The sequence below is a fragment of the Pseudophryne corroboree genome, chromosome 9, assembly GCF_028390025.1.
Source record: "Pseudophryne corroboree isolate aPseCor3 chromosome 9, aPseCor3.hap2, whole genome shotgun sequence".
NCBI classification, from domain to species: Eukaryota; Metazoa; Chordata; class Amphibia; order Anura; family Myobatrachidae; genus Pseudophryne; species Pseudophryne corroboree.
The window spans coordinates 456,621,362-456,640,874 of record NC_086452.1 but is presented as its reverse complement, the minus strand read 5'-3'; the positions used below and the strand labels follow the sequence as shown (position 1 = coordinate 456,640,874).

At 48.3% G+C, this 19,513-nt stretch overlaps 1 protein-coding gene across 2 annotated transcripts in view; it reads left to right on the top strand.

Annotated features, from left to right (window-relative positions):
• The first annotated feature begins 2,206 nt into the window (after positions 1–2,206).
• NR2C2 (nuclear receptor subfamily 2 group C member 2) overlaps positions 2,207–19,513 on the top strand; it is a 41,591-nt gene continuing 24,284 nt past the window's right edge. For both annotated transcript variants that reach the window (XR_010187056.1, XM_063941239.1), the window contains exon 1: positions 2,207–2,287. The gene's annotated coding sequence lies outside the window, so the exon portion shown is untranslated. The remainder of the gene's footprint in view (positions 2,288–19,513) is intronic.

Here is a 19,513-nt window from a genome sequence, read left to right as displayed (position 1 = left end):
GCCTACCATATTCTAAACTAGGAAAGACACAGCATTAAATGGGGATCCAGGTCGTACATCCCCCCCACCACAGTGTGTGGAACATGTAATTTCTTGTGTGCTGCGTACACACTAGAAGATATACAGTGGGTAGAGGCGATCACAGATATTTCATTACACCCATCTTCATGTACTTCTATCAATGACAGAGTACAGATATATTGCATTGGCTGTGCTGTATGACCAATGCCATACATCTGAAAGATATGCCATTGATAACATGCACTGTATATGGACAGCCAAATAGCTGAACAATGGCCAATATTTAATTGTTATATCCTGCCCGATCTCTCGTCTAAACTGACAGGAGATTGCGGGGAAATATTTAATTGATCTTTATCACCCTGATCGTGCCCAGAGTTCGGGTTTAGCCGTGTAAAGCAGCTAATACTGACCAAAGCGATGGGCGTGATCGCGGAAAGTGCCGTTTGGGTGCCAAAACGGGTCACTTTTCGCACATTTCAACTCGCCACCCCCAGGGGTGTGAGCTGAAATGCAGACGCCAGCAGCCATCAAGCTTGAACTGGGCTACAATTGAATTGCTCAGTGTGGGCACCATCTAGTGGCTGCCGATGGAAAAACATTTGAATTCCACCCAATAAGTTGGTCTCTGAACGTTTGGAAAAGGTCACATTCAGTGGTCTTATTATGTAATCAACAGGAACACTCGGCACAGTTCTACACGACAATCTGACAGTGTGTACATAGACACGCATGGTTGCTCACAATCCTCTTGAAATATCGTTCGGATAGGAACGATGATAGTTTAGTGTATATAAAAACACGTATATGTTTTTTTAAACATTAAACCAATGTTTCACAGTTGTATATGCAATAGAGTTTTAAAAAACGGTCATCATATCATGAAGATTATCACTGTAAGGGGTCAATCCAAGCAGGTGTGAGTGATCGCAACAGCACTTTATGGTGGCACGAACTCACACAAAACGGCTTGCTACCCCATAAGGCTCCGAGCAATTTTGTGCGAATTAAGACAAATCAGTCTGAGAAGGATGCGAGATCGGCTGGCGTTGAAGCGATGCGCTAGCGGCAGCTAATTAGACTGACCACTGAGTGTAGATGAGGCTAGACACCTGGGACTCCGTGAAGAATTCTCCTATCAGGGTGTGCACTCCACTCATTCTGTACTGACAATACCAAGCGTCAGTCTGTCATTAGAAAAAAAGAGGTTTCCCAGAGGAAGCCCTGGGTCCACCGTTATATTCCATCACTCAGCGTGATCAGCGAGCACAATAAACTCATGTATAAGTCATCATAGACTCCAGCACAACAGACATTACTTTGTCCAATGTGTTCCTTGCTTTGCTTTTTCCCTGGGATTGTTGCGATATTCCCTTAGTAGCTGTTACACTTTGTAGTGACCAATTGGCTTCCATGTGAGACGGCCTCTTATCTAGTGCCAAGCGATACGCTGCTTTACATCATCCAGAGTCTCTGCCATCTCCTGTGCGGGCACCATCTCTCTGAAGACACTGCATGGAAAGATGGCGCCACCTGCAATAAGCATAAGGGCAGCTGCATGGGTACAGTGATGGAATCTGCCAGCAGTAGCCTTAGGTCTATGTTGTGCCCTCTGCTCATGGGCCAGCGTGTGGGCCCACCATGACGACTGCACGCGCCTCAGGTAACCCAACCCCCCCCCCCCCCCCCGACTGTGCCACGTTATCATACAGAGATGGGTGCTGCATAGGGCCAGTTCTCTATAGAGAGGTACAGGGAATTATGGGACTATGGCATAAAACAGGGGCAGATGGAAGAAAACAGTACATGCTGGGATTTGTAGTTCATCAATAAACCACCACGGGTCTCTACACATACCTACCACCATTTCCCACCAGCCTCTGCTGCTCTCAGGAAAGATTACACATGGTGGCTCTCCCATAGACACCACCAGTCACGTGACCATAGCAGGGAGGGGCGTGGCCAGCCACTGCAGCGTTTGTCCGCCTGTCAATAAAGCTTGCGCGACCCTGCCGGCCCCGCCCACCAGCCTATCGCCAGCTGCCTCCGCCTGACGTCAAGCCGCCCGCGCTCGGAGCGAGAGGGAAGAGGAAGCCGGGGGAAGAGGCGGTGGCGGGCGCGGGGTCACGACCTCTGACCTCTCACCGAATGGAGCAAAACTGACCGAAAACCGGCGCAAGGGTCCGGCCTCCCGGGCGCGGACAGCAGCGGAGGCCGCCAGGAGCGGACAGGATGCGCCTGTGACGGGAACCTCCGCCGCGGTGAGGTAAGGAGAGGCTGCGTCGCCAGCGAGGCCTTACCGAGGCGGCCTGGCGGAGGTGGGGGCGGGCGGGGAGCCCGGAGCGGGAGACGGGGGTGTCAGCGGGGAGAAACGGGTCACTCAACTCTCCGCCCGGGCGCAGCGCACACCCGCTCGTCCTGTCATCTGGTAACCACGGCAACAACTGTCTGCCCGCGTCTCCGGGGACTACCGCACACACCCGCTCCAGGAACCACCGCCGTCCGCTCTACGCCCGCCTGGCACCTTGCCAGCAGCCGCCATTTTATTTCCCCGCAACGCGCAGCCTTTATTTATTTATTTTGCGGCTCGGCGGGAGGGGCTGAGCGTCCCAGCCAATCAGCGGCCGGCATGAGGGGAATTGGGCGGTGTCTCCCGTCACGACTGACGTGTCGGGGAGCCAGTCAGGTGGCAGGGGCGTGGCCTATCCCAGAGACCCAGTGCCCTAGCTGCTTTTGCGCAGCGCCATCTATGGGCGGCTGTTGGTATTACACCCAGTCCTTTTATTTTATGTCTGTCCAGCGACCTCAGGTGACCTGTGGCTGCTGCTGAGAGTAGGGAGCTGCTCCTGGTGTCCCAGGCTGCATGGCCAGGCCTCTCCGCATCCTCTCTCTTTGGTCTGTCGTGCACATCTCTGCTGTTAAATCACTACATTGTTCCCCCACAAATGTCACTGTAACCAAAAAATATTATTGTATTCTAGAACTGTAACAAGTCTGCCGCCGTGTAGTTGTGTGTTTTGTGATGGTTTGCACTGAATTGTTCCGCAATATGTGACGCAAGAGATTACACGTAAATGTCCCCTCGTTTCCTATTGGATGTGAAAGTCGTATCTTGTGGCGCACCTTCAGATCCTACAGTATCGCAGATTCATACGGCTCAGGTGCAGAACGGTAGCAATAATATGAATTATTCCTTAGCAGCATGCAACAGGGGAGTTTGCAGTTAATTAAAATTACAATATGAACAATAAAGAAGACTTAAGGCCCCCATACCTCAGCAATCAATTGGGGCGTTTTGCAGATGATTGTGCAAATAAATCTGCAATGTATGGGGTTCACAGATCGCAGATTCAGCCTAAAAATCGATTGGGTTTGTTAAATCAGGTTTTCCAACATGTTGAATTTCACAGATGAATTGGGGCTGTAGATTGCCAGTGTATGGTAACAATCAGCAGATCTGCAGACCGTTTCTAGTACACTGAGTCTTTCAAGATTGGCAGATCTGTATTTGCTGAAAATGATCTGCAGATTACTGAGACATATCTGTAATGTATGGGCGCAGATTAGTGTATTGGGGAATCTTTGTTCCTAAATGGGGGTACACACCTAGAGATGTGTGCTGAGCGATCTATCACAGATTGCTGAGCGAGGGTGGGGGGCGCTCACTTCACACAGCGCTGAAGTGAGCGACCTGCTAGATTGAACCTGCATGCAGGCTCTGTCTAGCACCGGCGAAGCGAGGCTATCGCTGGGGGGCATACACACGAGAGATCCGTGCTTAATTTCTAAGCAATCTAGTCAGATCTCTCCGTGTGTGCCCAACTTTAGATTTAATCTTAGAATCTGCAAATTGTTTCTTTTTAAAGAGCTTGTCCAAGGTTGTTGCTGTGTCACACATCTATTTATAGTGAACCAGCAGTGTCCAGTACTTATTTCCAACTGGCCTGTACTACCCCATTGCTTTTCTGTGGTCCCAAACCGGTTCTACCACTGATGTAGATTACAGTGTGAAATAAAGCAGGCTACGTCCAGGGACATGTGCAGTGCTTTCCATCTTATTCATGGTGTAGCTTGGAGTGGGTGGTCTTCAGTATGCTGCCGGCTGGGATCCCGGCGACCAGCATACCGACGCCGGCATGCCGACACATATTCTCCCTCTTGGAGGTCCACGACCCCCCTGGAGGGAAAATAAATAGCATGGCGAGCGCAGCGAGCCCACAAGGGTTCATTAACGCTCGCCCAGCTGTCTGTATGCCAGCGGTCGGGATCCCGGCAGCGGTATGGTGGCCCCCAGGATCCCGGCCGCTGGCCACTCATACTACACCCCTTGGAGTGAATGTGTCTGTATATTTTTCAAGGAAGATGATTTCAATGACTATAGAGTGTAAGCTTGTGAGCAGGGCCTTCCTACCTCTGTCTGTCTATGTCCAGTTTTGTTCTATAACTGTTCTAATTGTAAAGCGCAACGGAATGTGGGCCCTCATTCCGAGTTGTTCGCTCGCTAGCTACTTTTAGCAGCATTGCACACGCTAAGCCGCCGCCTACTGGGAGTGAATCTTAGCTTAGCAGAATTGCGAACGATAGATTCTCAAAATTGCGAATAGAAATTTCTTAGCAGTTTCTGAGTAGCTCGAGACTTACTCTGCCACTGCGATCAGTTCAGTCAGTTTCGTTCCTGGTTTGACGTCACAAACACACCCAGCGTTCGCCCAGGCACTCCCCCGTTTCTCCAGCCACTCCTGCGTTTTTCCCAGAAACGGCAGCGTTTTTTCACACACACCCATAAAACGGTCAGTTTTCGCCCAGAAACACCCACTTCCTGTCAATCACACTCCGATCACCAGAACGAAGAAAAAACCTCGTAATGCCGTGAGTAAAATACCTAACTGCATAGCAAATTTACTTGGCGCAGCCGCAGTGCGAACATTGCGAAAGCGCAGTGTGCGGAAAATCGCTGCGATGCGATGAAAAAGAACGAGCGAACAACTCGGAATGAGGGCCATGCTGCGCTATATAAGAAACTGCTAGCTAAATAAATAAATAATGACTTTTTTTCTAGGACTGACCACTTATAAGTTGCACCCAACCCTTAACCACCCTTTTAGCACTATGCATCCTTGATTAATTATGCCATATGGTAGCGCCCCCTAATCATAGTATGACACATGGTAGCGCCCCCTAATCATAGTATGCCACACTATAGCGCCTCCTAATCATAGTATGCCACACTATAGCGCCCCCTAATCATAGTATGACACATGGTAGCACCCCCTAATCATAGTATGACACATGGTAGCGCCCCCTAATCATAGTATGCCACACTATAGCGCCCCCTAATCATAGTATGCCACATTATAGCGCCCCCTAATCATAGTATGACACATGGTAGCGCCCCCTAATCATAGTATGACACATGGTAGCGCCCCCTAATCATAGTATGACACATGGTAGCGCCCCCTAATCATAGTATGACACATGGTAGCGCCCCCTAATCATAGTATGACACATGGTAGCGCCCCCTAATCATAGTATGCCACACTATAGCGCCCCCTAATCATAGTATGACACATGGTAGCGCCCCCTAATCATAGTATGCCACACTATAGCGCCCCCTAATCATAGTATGCCACACTATAGCGCCCCCTAATTATAGTATGACACATGGTAGCGCCCCCTAATCATAGTATGCCACATTATAGCGCCCCCTAATCATAGTATGACACATGGTAGCGCCCCCTAATCATAGTATGCCACACTATAGCGCCCCCTAATCATAGTATGCCACACTATAGCGCCCCCTAATCATAGTATGACACACGGTAGCGCCCCCTAATCATAGTATGCCACACTATAGCGCCCCCTAATCATAGTATGACACACGGTAGCGCCCCCTAATCATAGTATGACACACTATAGCGCCCCCTAATCATAGTATGCCACACTATAGCGCCCCCTAATCATAGTATGCCACACTATAGCGCCCCCTAATCATAGTATGACACATGGTAGCGCCCCTAATCATAGTATGCCACACTATAGCGCCCCCTAATCATAGTATGACACATGGTAGCGCCCCCTAATCATAGTATGCCACACTATAGCGCCCCCTAATCATAGTATGACACATGGTAGCGCCCCCTAATCATAGTATGACACATGGTAGCGCCCCCTAATCATAGTATGCCACACTATAGCGCCCCCTAATCATAGTATGCCACACTATAGCGCCCCCTAATCATAGTATGCCACACTATAGCGCCCCCTAATCATAGTATGCCACACTGTAGCGCCCCCTAATCATAGTATGCCACACTGTAGCGCCCCCTAATCATAGTATGCCACACTGTAGCGCCCCCTAATCATAGTATGCCACACTATAGCGCCCCCTAATCATAGTATGCCACACTATAGCTCCCCCTAATCATAGTATGCCACACTATAGCGCCCCCTAATCATAGTATGCCAAGTCTAGGGTGATGGAAGTGTTCTCCTTGGATGATGAGCAGATCTCAGTGGTCCTCATTGCTGTAACTTCTCCCTCAGTTGTCAGAGACATTGGGGTCAATTCTATTCGGCAACTAAAGAATAGCGCCGGGAATTAGCTCCCGACGCTATTCAATTCAGCTAAAGTTAAGTCGGCGATGTCCCGTTCTCGCCGACTTAACAGGTAGTTTTGTCGGGAGAACGGGCATTCTCCGACTTAACTACCCGGCGCGAGGCTGATTCCCGACAGAATCAGCCTCGCGCCGGCCGCGAGGCAGCACTTTTGTCGGGTTTCTTCTCTCATCCCCCGGGGATGAGAGAAGAATTCCCGATAATTGCGGGCAACTAGTAGCAGAATTGAATAGCTTCGGGAGCTAATTCCCGGCGCTATTCTTTAGTTGCCGAATAGAATTGACCCCATTGTGGGTGGAACCTTCTTTCTGTCTGCTACACAGTGGTCTCCATGATTATAATCCCCCAAAGTGGCCATATGTGAGTGAGAATATATTTCCTAGCGTAATACCTTCAGTAAACATTCACACAAAGTGTGGAGGGGAGTCTGTAGGCTAAAACTGGGTACCCACCTAAAGATTTATCTGTCCAGTCAACCATTTGCTCCCAAACGCTAGAAAATGGACAAAAACAATTGTGTGGATAGATTTGTTAAAATGTATTTAGCCAGTTTGTCTGAACGACCTTGGTCTGTCTTCCAGTGTTTGGATGCAATTGGTTAATTGTCATTTGTTCCATACATTACCAGACTTTTGTTCCCACCAGACAGATTGGACAGATAATTCTTTAGGTGGATACCCAGCTTTACTGTATAAATGAGACGTCTGAGCCATTGGGGTCAATTCAATTCTGCGTGTATTGAATAGCACTGGGAATTAGCGCCCATTGTTTTTCAATTCAACGCGCTGTTATGTCAGAGAAGGCCGGTTCTTGCGGACTAAGCAAAATGCAAGAACAGGGATTCTCGGACTTAATTCCCGGAGGGGGGTGCGAGAAGTAATCTCGTTGGGGGTCACATCGCGCTGAATTAAATAGCAACGGGAGCTAATTCCCACTGCTATTCAATCTGCGCAGAATTGAATTGACCCCATTGAGTCTTTGGATTCAATCCTCTCCCTGCTCGCTCTCTAAATTTGTGTGTACCCGTCCTTTTTCTTTTTACAGTTTCCTTCCAACCCTTGTTCCTCTCACCCTTCCTTCCTGAGTCCCCCCTTTTTTTTCTTTCTTCTTTACTTCTGCAAATTATTTCAAATTTTTCTGCTGGCTGTATGCCACTGTGCCATAGAGATGCAGCCATGCTCATCTTACTGCGATGCGGCATGTTACATCACGGCATGGTGTGCCAGGCTGCGCCTATTCGCAGCCGGCAATCGCTTCATTAGTTCCTCAACTAATTAATAGAGCGATCACCAGCTACGATTAGTCGCAGGAGGCCGTGTTACAGCATGCTGCATCGCAACAAAGAGGAGTATGGCTACATCTGTATATGTCATATGCTTTGTTGCAGCTCTTTGTATTTCGCTCTTGGGGGGTAAGTCCAAGTTGATCGCAGCAGGAATTTTGTTAGCAGTTGGGTAAAACCATGTGCTCTGCAGGGGAGGCAGATATAACATGTGCAGAGAGAGTTAGATTTGGGTGGGGTGTGTTCAATCTGCAATCTAATTTGCAGTGTAAAAATAAAGCAGCCAGTATTTACCCTGCACAGAAACAAAATAACACACCCAAATCTAACTCTCTCTGCACATGTTACATCTGCCCCACCTGCAGTGCACATGGTTTTGCCCAGCTGCTAACAAAATTCCTGCTGCGATCAACTTGGAATTAGACCCTTGATGTCGATCGTCATTACCTATCATTTCGGTATGCCTACTGATTTTTCAGTAAAAACAGAATATACAAAAACGTTGAAAGTCTTGCATGCAGGGAATGCTATAAATGATCATCTGTGGTGAAGACGAGAATCCATGTTTTCTAGTTCTCACGGGACGCTTCTCTTACATCCGAGCGCCCACTAACACTCATTCAGCCGATCTGACACCAGCAACAACGCTACATCAGCCGCTTTCATCTTATTCACTTACAAAGTGCAACATCTCACCAGCATTTAGCTCTGATTGGTCTGGTGCCCGTTAGACAGGTAACGCCAGTGTTTGGCTATTACTGCACATGTACTCTTATTTGACCTTGTTAGTGGCCTCTGCCGAGGTGTAGACCAGTCGCAGTAATGACAGCTACTGTAACTTTGCTTTATTTAAAGCTTTAACAGAAATAAAGATTTATTTATTTATTTTAAATAAAAAGACCAATACGGAAATACAGGCCGCTGGCGTTGGAGAATTGCGCTTCAGAGCTCGGTGGAGTGATATGGAGGACTTTGAGGGCTCTAATTGCAGGGACTTATCACCGGTTCCAGCGAGCGGGCCCTTTACATCAGCTATGGGGGAGGCTGTCCTATGGAATGAGATGTCGTGTATGGGATATATTTAATTAATGGGTACTCAACTAACGCTACTATATAGTGTCACCTCGACACAGCGGATGCAGCAGTTTTGTAGCACCACAGAGGGCTTCTGTAATCTCACTATTACTAGTGTGTTTTCAGGAATATTGGAGCAGCCTCCGCTGTGCGTGTGACTGGTAAATATACGGTTAGAACTGAAGTGCGCTGGGATATGTGCGGCAGCTCTAGTCAGGGCTATTAAGTAAACATGAGCACTATAATGTATGTGGCAAGAGCGCTATAATGTATGTAATATGTGGCAAGAAAACCATATGAAACCTATAAGAGTAAAAAATTTTACACTTGATTGCAACAAAAATGACCTTGCATTGAAACACTGTGTAAGCTCTTTTATGAAATGATTGTGCCTGGGTGAATGGCAACTGGGTGTATGTGATGCTCACCAAGCATGCATCCCCTCCTAACTAGCCCTATGCTTACCCTAATGCTTCCTTCTTGTCCTCCGTGGCGTCTTCTTGCACTGTTGGCTCCTTCTCACTACTGTCTGCTCTAACCACTGAGCTCCACGCTACACTGGGTACCGGAAGTGGGCGCGTGATATTGATGCCGGTAGTCAGGGGATCCATAGTGATAATCTAACAGCTTTCAGCATGTTATATACATCTGTGTACTTCGTCAGGGATGCTGGTATGGGCATTGGGCAGTTCTTTATTCTTCAGACGTTTTTAGCGCAGCCGATGGGGGCTATTTAGTTATTCAGCTGTTCGGCCACGACTGTATTATTTTTGCTCACAGCCTCTAAGGTGGTGAGCAGAAATTGGCGCACTAAACAGGACATTTGGGCGCAATAAGCGTGATAAGTATTGCAGTTGTGCCCAACCGCAAAACAAAAAACAATTGAATTGCTCCATTGAGTGCCCATTACTTATTGCCGCCTAAAAAACAACAACAATTAAATTCACCACGAAGACTTGCTCCATATTTATATTTTGTCTATGTGGAGGGGCTGATTCAATTGTTGCCGGTGCCCCCTCCTGGGTGGCTATGCTAATGAGCATCTATCGGAGCTATTCAGTTGTTTCTCTGATAGACGGCCATTAGTATTTTTTTTTTCTCACAGCCTTCATAGGTGCAAGAATTTTTTTTTTTACCAAGTCCATAGTTTGGGTGCACAAGAGCTGTAGACTGTTTTTTAGCCGCTGTCAACTTAACTATTAATGACCAACTATGAGAGAACCAATTGAATACCTCCGATAGACACCCATTAGCAAAAACGCCCAGGAGGGGGCGTTGACAGCGCATGAATTGGCCCCAAAGTTCTCATTATGGAGATCCATTTGCTTTCGGTTACCTATGGCGCAGTGGTTATAGCTCTCCCTCTCGGGGTTATTTTTTTTTTTGTTCAATCTCTACAAGTTTTTCCGGCATGAAATGACAGTAACATAAATGATGTGGTCACATGCTCTCTGTGTGCCTGTACAATGCAGGTTACAGTTAGGTGTGAGACTTTGGGGTACATCCACTAACCAGCGGGTTGTCCACGCCGCCAATCATGACCGATAGATTTAAAATGTAATTAGTAATAAACGCTAAGGAAGCTGATTTAGTATGTAGTTCTACTGCCAATTTCTCTATCGTCCTAGTGGATGCTGGGGTTCCTGAAAGGACCATGGGGAATAGCGGCTCCGCAGGAGACAGGGCACAAAAAGTAAAGCTTTACGATCAGGTGGTGTGTACTGGCTCCTCCCCCTATGACCCTCCTCCAAGCCTCAGTTAGATTTTTGTGCCCGGCCGAGAAGGGTGCAATCTAGGTGGCTCTCCTAAAGAGCTGCTTAGAAAAGTTTAGCTTAGGTTTTTTATTTTACAGTGAGTCCTGCTGGCAACAGGATCACTGCAACGAGGGACTTAGGGGAGAAGAAGTGAACTCACCTGCGTGCAGGATGGATTGGCTTCTTGGCTACTGGACATCAGCTCCAGAGGGACGATCACAGGTACAGCCTGGATGGTCACCGGAGCCTTGCCGCCGGCCCCCTTGCAGATGCTGAAGTAAGAAGAGGTCCAGAATCGGCGGCAGAAGACTCCTCAGTCTTCTAAAGGTAGCGCACAGCACTGCAGCTGTGCGCCATTTTCCTCTCAGCACACTTCACACGGCAGTCACTGAGGGTGCAGGGCGCTGGGAGGGGGGCGCCCTGGGAGGCAAATGAAAACCTATTTTGGCTAAAAATACCTCACATATAGCCTCCGGAGGCTATATGGAGATATTTAACCCCTGCCAGAATCCGTTAAGAGCGGGAGACGAGGCCGCCGAAAAAGGGGCGGGGCCTATCTCCTCAGCACACAGCGCCATTTTCCCTCACAGAAAGGCTGGAGGGAAGGCTCCCAGGCTCTCCCCTGCACTGCACTACAGAAACAGGGTTAAAACAGAGAGGGGGGGCACTAATTTGGCGTTAGAAATATATAATAAAGATGCTATAAGGGAAAACACTTATATAAGGTTGTCCCTATATAATTATAGCGTTTTTGGTGTGTGCTGGCAAACTCTCCCTCTGTCTCTCCAAAGGGCTAGTGGGTCCTGTCCTCTATCAGAGCATTCCCTGTGTGTGTGCTGTGTGTCGGTACGTGTGTGTCGACATGTATGAGGACGATGTTGGTGAGGAGGCGGAGCAATTGCCTGTAATGGTGATGTCACTCTCTAGGGAGTCGACACCGGAATGGATGGCTTATTTAGGGAATTACGTGATAATGTCAACACGCTGCAAGGTCGGTTGACGACATGAGACGGCCGACAAACAATTAGTACCGGTCCAGACGTCTCAAAAACACCGTCAGGGGTTTTAAAACGCCCGTTTACTTTAGTCGGTCGACACAGACAGGGACACTGAATCCAGTGTCGACGGTGAATAAACAAACGTATTCCTTATTAGGGCCACACGTTAAAGGCAATGAAGGAGGTGTTACATATTTCTGATACTACAGGTACCACAAAAGAGGGTATTATGTGGGATGTGAAAAAACTACCGTAGTTTTTCCTGAATCAGATAAATTAAATAAAGTGTGTGATGATGCGTGGGTTCCCCCCGATAGAAAATTAGGGGCGGTATACCCTTTCCCGCCAGAAGTTAGGGCGCGTTGGGAAACACCCCTTAGGGTGGCTAAGGCGCTCACACGCTTATCAAAACAAGTGGCGGTACCGTCTATAGATAGGGCCGTCCTCAAGGACCAGCTGACAGGAGGCTGGAAAATATCATAAAAAGTATATACACACATACTGGTGTTATACTGCGACCAGCGATCGCCTCAGCCTGGATGTGCAGAGCTGGGGTGGCTTGGTCGGATTCCCTGACTAAAAATATTGATACCCTTGACAGGGACAGTATTTTATTGACTATAGAGCATTTAAAGGATGCATTTCTATATATGCGAGATGCACAGAGGGATATTTGCACTCTGGCATCAAGAGTAAATGCGATGTCCATATCTGCCAGAAGATGTTATGGACACGACAGTGGTCAGGTGATGCAGATTCCAAACGGCACAAAGGTGTATTGCCGTATAAAGGAAGAGGAGTTATTTGGGGTCGGTCCATCGGACCTGGTGGCCACGGCAACTGCTGGAAAATCCACCGTTTTTACCCTAAGTCACATCTCTGCAGAAAAAGACACCGTCTTTTCAGCCTCAGTCCTTTCGTCCCTATAAGATCATATCTGCCCAGGGATAGAGGAAAGGGAAGAAGACTGCAGCAGGCAGCCCATTCCCAGGAACAGAAGCGTTCCACCGCTTCTGACAAGTTCTCAGCATGGCGCTGAGACCGTACAGGACCCCTGGATCCTACAAGTAGTATCCCAGGGGTACAGATTGGAATGTCGAGACGTTTCCCCTTCGCAGGCTCCTGAAGTCTGCTTTACCAAGGTCTCCCTCCGACAAGGAGGCAGTATGGGAAAAAATTCACAAGCTGTATTCCCAGCAGGTGATAATTAAATTACCTCTCCTACTACAAGAAAAGGGGTATTATTCCACACTATATTGTGGTACTGAAGCCAGAAGGCTAGGTGAGACTTATTCTAAAAATTTTTTGAACACTTACAAAGGTTCAAATCAAGATGGAGTCACTCAGAGCAGTGATAACGAACCAGGAAGAAGGGGACTATATAGTGTCCCGGGACATCAGGGATGCTTACCTCTATGTCCCAAATTTGCCCTTCTCACTAAGGGTACCTCAGGTTCGTGGTGCAGAACTGTCACTATCAGTTTCAGACGCTGCCGTTTGGATTGTCCACGGCACCCCGGGTCTTTACCAAGGTAATGGCCGAAATGATGATTCTTCTTCGAAGAAAAGGCGTCTTAATTATCCCTTACTTGGACGATCTCCTGATAAGGGCATAGTCCAGGGAACAGTTGGAGGTCGGAGTAGCACTATCTCGGATACTGCTACAACAGCACGGGTGGATTCTAAATATTCCAAAATCGCAGCTGATCCCGACGACACGTCTGCTGTGCCTAGGGATGATTCTGGACACAGTCCAGAAAAAGGTGTTTCTCCCGGAAGAGAAAGCCAGGGAGTTATCCGAGCTAGTCAGGAACCTCCTAAAAACAGTGCATCATTGCACAAGGGTCCTGGTAAAAATGGTGGCTTCCTACGAAGCAATTCCATTCGGCAGATTTCACGCAAGAACTTTTCAGTGGGATCTGCTGGACAAATGGTCCGGATCGCATCTTCAGATGCATCAGCGGATAACCCTATATCCAAGGACAAGGGTGTCTCTCCTGTGGTGGTTATAGAGTGCTCATCTTCTAGAGGGCCGCAGATTCGGCATTCAGGATTGGATGCTGGTGACCACGGAGCCCAGCCCGAGAGGCTGGGGAGCAGTCACACAAGGAAAAAATTTCCAGGGAGTGTGATCAAGTCTGGAGACTTTTCTCCACATAAATATACTGGAGCTAAGGGTAAATTTATAATGCTCTAAGCTTAGCAAGACCTCTGCTTCAAGGTCAGCCGGTATTGATCCAGTGGGAAAAACATCACGGCAGTCGCCCACGTAAACAGACAGGGCGACACAAGAAGCAGGAGGGCAATGGCAAAAACTGCAAGGACTTTTCGCTGGGCGGAAAATCATGTGATAGCACTGTCAGCAGTGTTTCATCCCGGGAATGGAAACTGGGAAGCAGACTTCCTCAGCAGGCACGACCTCCACCCGGGAGAGTGGAAACTTCATCGGGAAGTTTTTTCCACATGATTGTAAACCGTTGGGAAATACCAAAGGTGGACATGATGGCGTCCCGTCTGAACAAAAAACGGGACAGGTATTGCGCCAGGTCAAGAGACCCTCAGGCAATAGCTGTGGACGTTCTGGTAACACCGTGGGTGTACCAGTCGGTGTATGTGTTCCCTCCTCTGCTTCTCATACCTAAGGTGCTGAGAATTATAAGACGTAGAGGAGTAAGAACTATACTCATGGCTCCGGATTGGCCAAGAAGGACTTGGTACCCGGAACTTCAAGAGATGCTTACAGAGGTCTTATGGCCTCTGCTGCTAAGAAGGGATTTGCTTCAGCAAGTACCATGTCTGTTCCAAGACTTACCGCAGCTGCGTTTGTCGGCATGGCGGTGGAACGCCGGATCCTAAGGGAAAAAGGCATTCCGGAAGAGGTCATTCCTACCCTGGTCAAAGCCAGAAAGGAGGTGACCGCACAACATTATCACCACATGTGGCGAAAATATGTTGCGTGGTGTGAGGCCAGGATGGCCCCACAAAGAAATTTCAACTCGGTCGTTTCCTGCATTTCCTGCAAACAGGAGTGTCTATGGGCCGCAAATTGGGGTCCATTAAGGTTCAAATTTCGGCCCTGTCGATTTTCTTCCAGAAAGAATTGGCTTCAGTTCCTGAAGTCCAGAAGTTTGTCAAGGGAGTATTGCATATACAACCCCCTTTTGTGCCTCCAGTGGCACTGTGGGATCTCAACGTAGTTCTGGGATTCCTCAAATCACATTGGTTTAAAACCAGTCAAATCTGTGGATTTGAAGCATCTCACATGAAAAGTGACCATGCTCTTGGCCCTGGCCTGGACCAGGCGAGTGTCAAATTGGTGGTTTTTTCTCAAAAAAGCCCATATCTGTTTGTCCATTCGGACAGGGCAGAGCTGCGGACTCGTCCCCAGTTCTCTCCCTAAGGTGGTGTCAGTGTTTCACCTGAACCAGCTTATTGTGGTGCCTTGCACCTACTAGGGACTTGGAGGACTCCAAGTTGCTAGATGTTGTCAGGGCCCTGAAAATATGTTCCAGGACGGCTGGAGTCAGGAAAACTGACTTGCTGTTATCCTGTATGCACCCAACAAACTGGGTGCTCTTGCTTCTAAGCAGACTATTGCTAGTTGGATGTGTAATACAATTCAGCTTGCACATTCTGTGGCAGGCCTGCCACAGCCAAAATATGTAAATGCCCATTCCACAAGGAAGGTGGGCTCATCTTGGGCGGCTGCCCGAGGGGTCTCGGCTTTACAACTTTGCCGAGCGGTTATTTAGTCAGGGGCAAACACGTTTGTAAAATCCTACAAATTTGATACCCTGGCTAAGGAGGACCTGGAGTTCTCTCATTCGGTGCTGCAGAGTCATCCGCACTCTCCCGCCCGTTTGGGAGCTTTGGTATTATCCCCATGGTCCTTTCAGGAACCCCAGCATCCACTAGGACGATAGAGAAAATAAGAATTTACTTACCGATAATTCTATTTCTCGGAGTCCGTAGTGGATGCTGGGCGCCCATCCCAAGTGCGGATTGTCTGCAATACTTGTACATAGTTACAAAAATCGGGTTATTATTGTTGTGAGCCATCTTTTCAGAGGCTCCGCTGTTATCATACTGTTAACTGGGTTCAGATCACAGGTTGTACAGTGTGATTGGTGTGGCTGGTATGAGTCTTACCCGGGATTCAAAATCCTTCCTTATTGTGTACGCTCGTCCGGGCACAGTACCTAACTGAGGCTTGGAGGAGGGTCATAGGGGGAGGAGCCAGTACACACCACCTGATTGTAAAGCTTTACTTTTTGTGCCCTGTCTCCTGCGGAGCCGCTATTCCCCATGGTCCTTTCAGGAACCCCAGCATCCACTACGGACTCCGAGAAATAGAATTATCGGTAAGTAAATTCTTATTTTAAATCTATCGGTCAGAGCTTCATTGTCTATGGTAGCCCGCTGGTTAGTAAATATACCCCCTAGCTCTCAGTACATACTGTAAGTACTATTAGTGCTCTGCTGGAACTTTCATCCTATCTGGAGGTCCAAGCACGAGCCCGAATAAATATAATCTAACCTAGATCATTGCCATTTGTGTCACATACAGGGCAGTACTGCTGAACTGTCAGCGGGTGTGACATGCGGCGTGAGTACGTGATGTGTTTATGGTGATAAGCGGAGGTACACAGCAGTATACACTGCGGTAATATATAGTAATCATTGCTCAAAATCCTAGCTGAACGGAAATCAGGGAGTTAACGCTCACACCACATAAATACATATATATTGTAGTTGCATTTGAATATTTCCCAGAATGTCAGGGCTGGATCATGTATATGCTGTACGTGTATATATGCGTTACATCTTTTAGGTTGACTTTTTAATCCGCGTTCTTATTATTTTGGCTTCCTGTAAAATTGATCGGTGGATACTAGTTGAATGGATGAGAAGTAATGAGGAGTCTTCTGGTTGAGAAGTTTCCTCACGTCCTATAATTAGACTCTGCCAGATCCGTGTGAACGTCCCATAGGTTTCATTAGAAGGCAGCGAGTGTGATGGGAGGCAGATAAATAGTTCCCTCATTATGTAGATGTTCAGTCCCCATACTCAGCCGACCTACATTTCATTCTCACTTCAGTGACGTCCGTAGATGGGGGCTGCGTTCAGCAGCGGATTGCGCAGATTGTGGTAACTTCTTAGCACTTGTACGTCTTCCACAGTTCGTTGTGAAGAAACTTTGTAATATATTTTGTAGAACCCGATGGTTTCTCTCCAGCGCTGTCTGAGAAATAGCCGGACACAGCCCAAAGCTGTAACGTCATGATCCCTAGGTGTAGCTTCCAAATATCAAATTATAGCCATGAAGCACAGATACAAATATAATGTTGTATATTCCGGAAAATGGGAAAAGTGCACGTAATCCATTTTCTCTAACGTCCTAGTGGATGCTGGGGACTCCGTAAGGACCATGGGGAATAGACGGGCTCCGCAGGAGACACGGCACTCTAAGAAAGAATTAGGACTACTGGTGTGCACTGGCTCCTCCCTCTATGTCCCTCCTCCAGACCTCAGTTAGGGAAACTGTGCCCGGAAGAGCTGACAGTACAAGGAAAGGATTTTGGAATCCAGGGTAAGACTCATACCAGCCACACCAATCACACCGTATAACTTGTGATAACATACCCAGTTAACAGTATGAACAACAACAGAGCATCAGACAACCTGATGCAAACATAACATAACCCTTATTTAAGCAATAACTATATACAAGTATTGCAGAAGAAGTCTGCACTTTGGACGGGCGCCCAGCATCCACTACGGACTACGAGAAATAGATTTACCGGTGAGTAAAATCTTATTTTCTCTAACGTCCTAGTGGATGCTGGGGACTCTGTAAGGACCATGGGGATTATACCAAAGCTCCCAAATGGGCGGGAGAGTGCGGATGACTCTGCAGCACCGAATGAGCAAACACAAGGTCCTCCTCAGCCAGGGTATCAAACTTGTAGAATTTTGCAAACGTGTTTGAACCCGACCAAGTAGCTGCTCGGCAAAGCTGTAATGCCGAGACCCCTCGGGCAGCCGCCCAAGAAGAGCCCACCTTCCTTGTGGAATGGGCTTTTACTGATTTTGGATGCGGCAATCCAGCCGCAGAATGAGCCTGCTGAATCGTGTTACAGATCCAGCAAGCAATAGTTTGCTTTGAAGCAGGAGCATCCAGCTTGTTGGATGCATACAGGATAAACAGCGAGTCAGTTTTCCTGACTCCAGCCGTTCTGGCTACATAAATCTTCAAAGCCCTGACTACATCTAGTAACTTGGAATCCTCAAAGTCACGAGTAGCCGCAGGCACCACAATAGGTTGGTTCAAATGAAAAGATGACACCACCTTCGGCAGAAATTGCGGACGAGTCCGTAATGCTGCCCTGTCCATATGGAAGACCAGATAGGGGCTTTTACATGACAAAGCCGCCAATTCTGACACACGCCTAGCCGAAGCCAAGGCCAATAGCATGACCACTTTCCACGTGAGATATTTTAACTCCACGGTCTTAAGTGGCTCAAACCAGTGAGATTTCAGGAAACTCAACACCACGTTAAGATCCCAACGTGCCACTGGTGGCACAAAAGGGGGCTGAATATGCAGCACTCCCTTTACAAACGTCTGAACCTCAGGAAGAGAAGCCAGTTCCTTTTGAAAGAAAATGGATAGGGCCGAAATCTGGACCTTTATGGACCCTAATTTTAAGCCCATAGTCACTCCCGCCTGTAGGAAGTGAAGGAAACGGCCCAGCTGGAATTCCTCTGTAGGGGCCTTCCTGGCCTCACACCAAGCAACATATTTTCTCCATATACGGTGATGTTTTGCTGTCACGTCCTTCCTAGCCTTTATCAGCGTAGGAATAACTTCATCCGGAATGCCTTTCTCCGCTAGGATCCGGCGTTCAACCGCCATGCCGTCAAACGCAGCCGCGGTAAGTCTTGGAACAGACAGGGCCCCTGTTGCAACAGATCCTGTCTGAGAGGCAGAGGCCATGGGTCCTCTGTAAGCATTTCTTGCAGTTCCGGATACCAAGTCCTTCTTGGCCAATCCGGAACAATGAGTATTGTTCTCACTCCTCTTTTTCTTACGATTCTCAACACCTTGGGTATGAGAGGAAGAGGAGGAAACACATAAACCGACGGGAACCCCCACGGTGTCACTAGTGCGTCCACAGCTATCGCCTGAGGGTCTCTTGACCTGGCGCAATACCTTTGTAGCTTTTTGTTGAGGCGGGATGCCATCATGTCCACCTGTGGCAGTTCCCATCGATTTGTAATCTGTGTGAAGACTTCTTGATGAAGTCCCCACTCTCCCGGGTGGAGGTCGTGTCTGCTGAGGAAGTCTGCTTCCCAGTTGTCCACTCCCGGAATGAACACTGCTGACAGTGCTTGCACGTGATTCTCCGCCCAGCGAAGAATTCTGGTGGCTTCTGCCATCGCCACCCTGCTTCTTGTGCCGCCCTGGCGGTTTACATGAGCCACTGCGGTGATGTTGTCTGACTGAATCAGCACCGGTTGGTTGCGAAGCAGAGGCTCCGCTTGACTCAGGGCGTTGTATATGGCCCTTAGTTCCAGGATATTGATGAGCAGACAAGTCTCCTGACTTGACCACAGCCCCTGGAAGTTTCTTCCCTGAGTGACTGCCCCCCACCCTCGGAGGCTTGCATCCGTGGTCACCAGGGCCCTGTCCTGTATGCCGAACCTGCGGCCCTCGAGAAGGTGAGCACTCTGCAGCCATCACAGAAGAGACACCCTGGCCCTGGGGG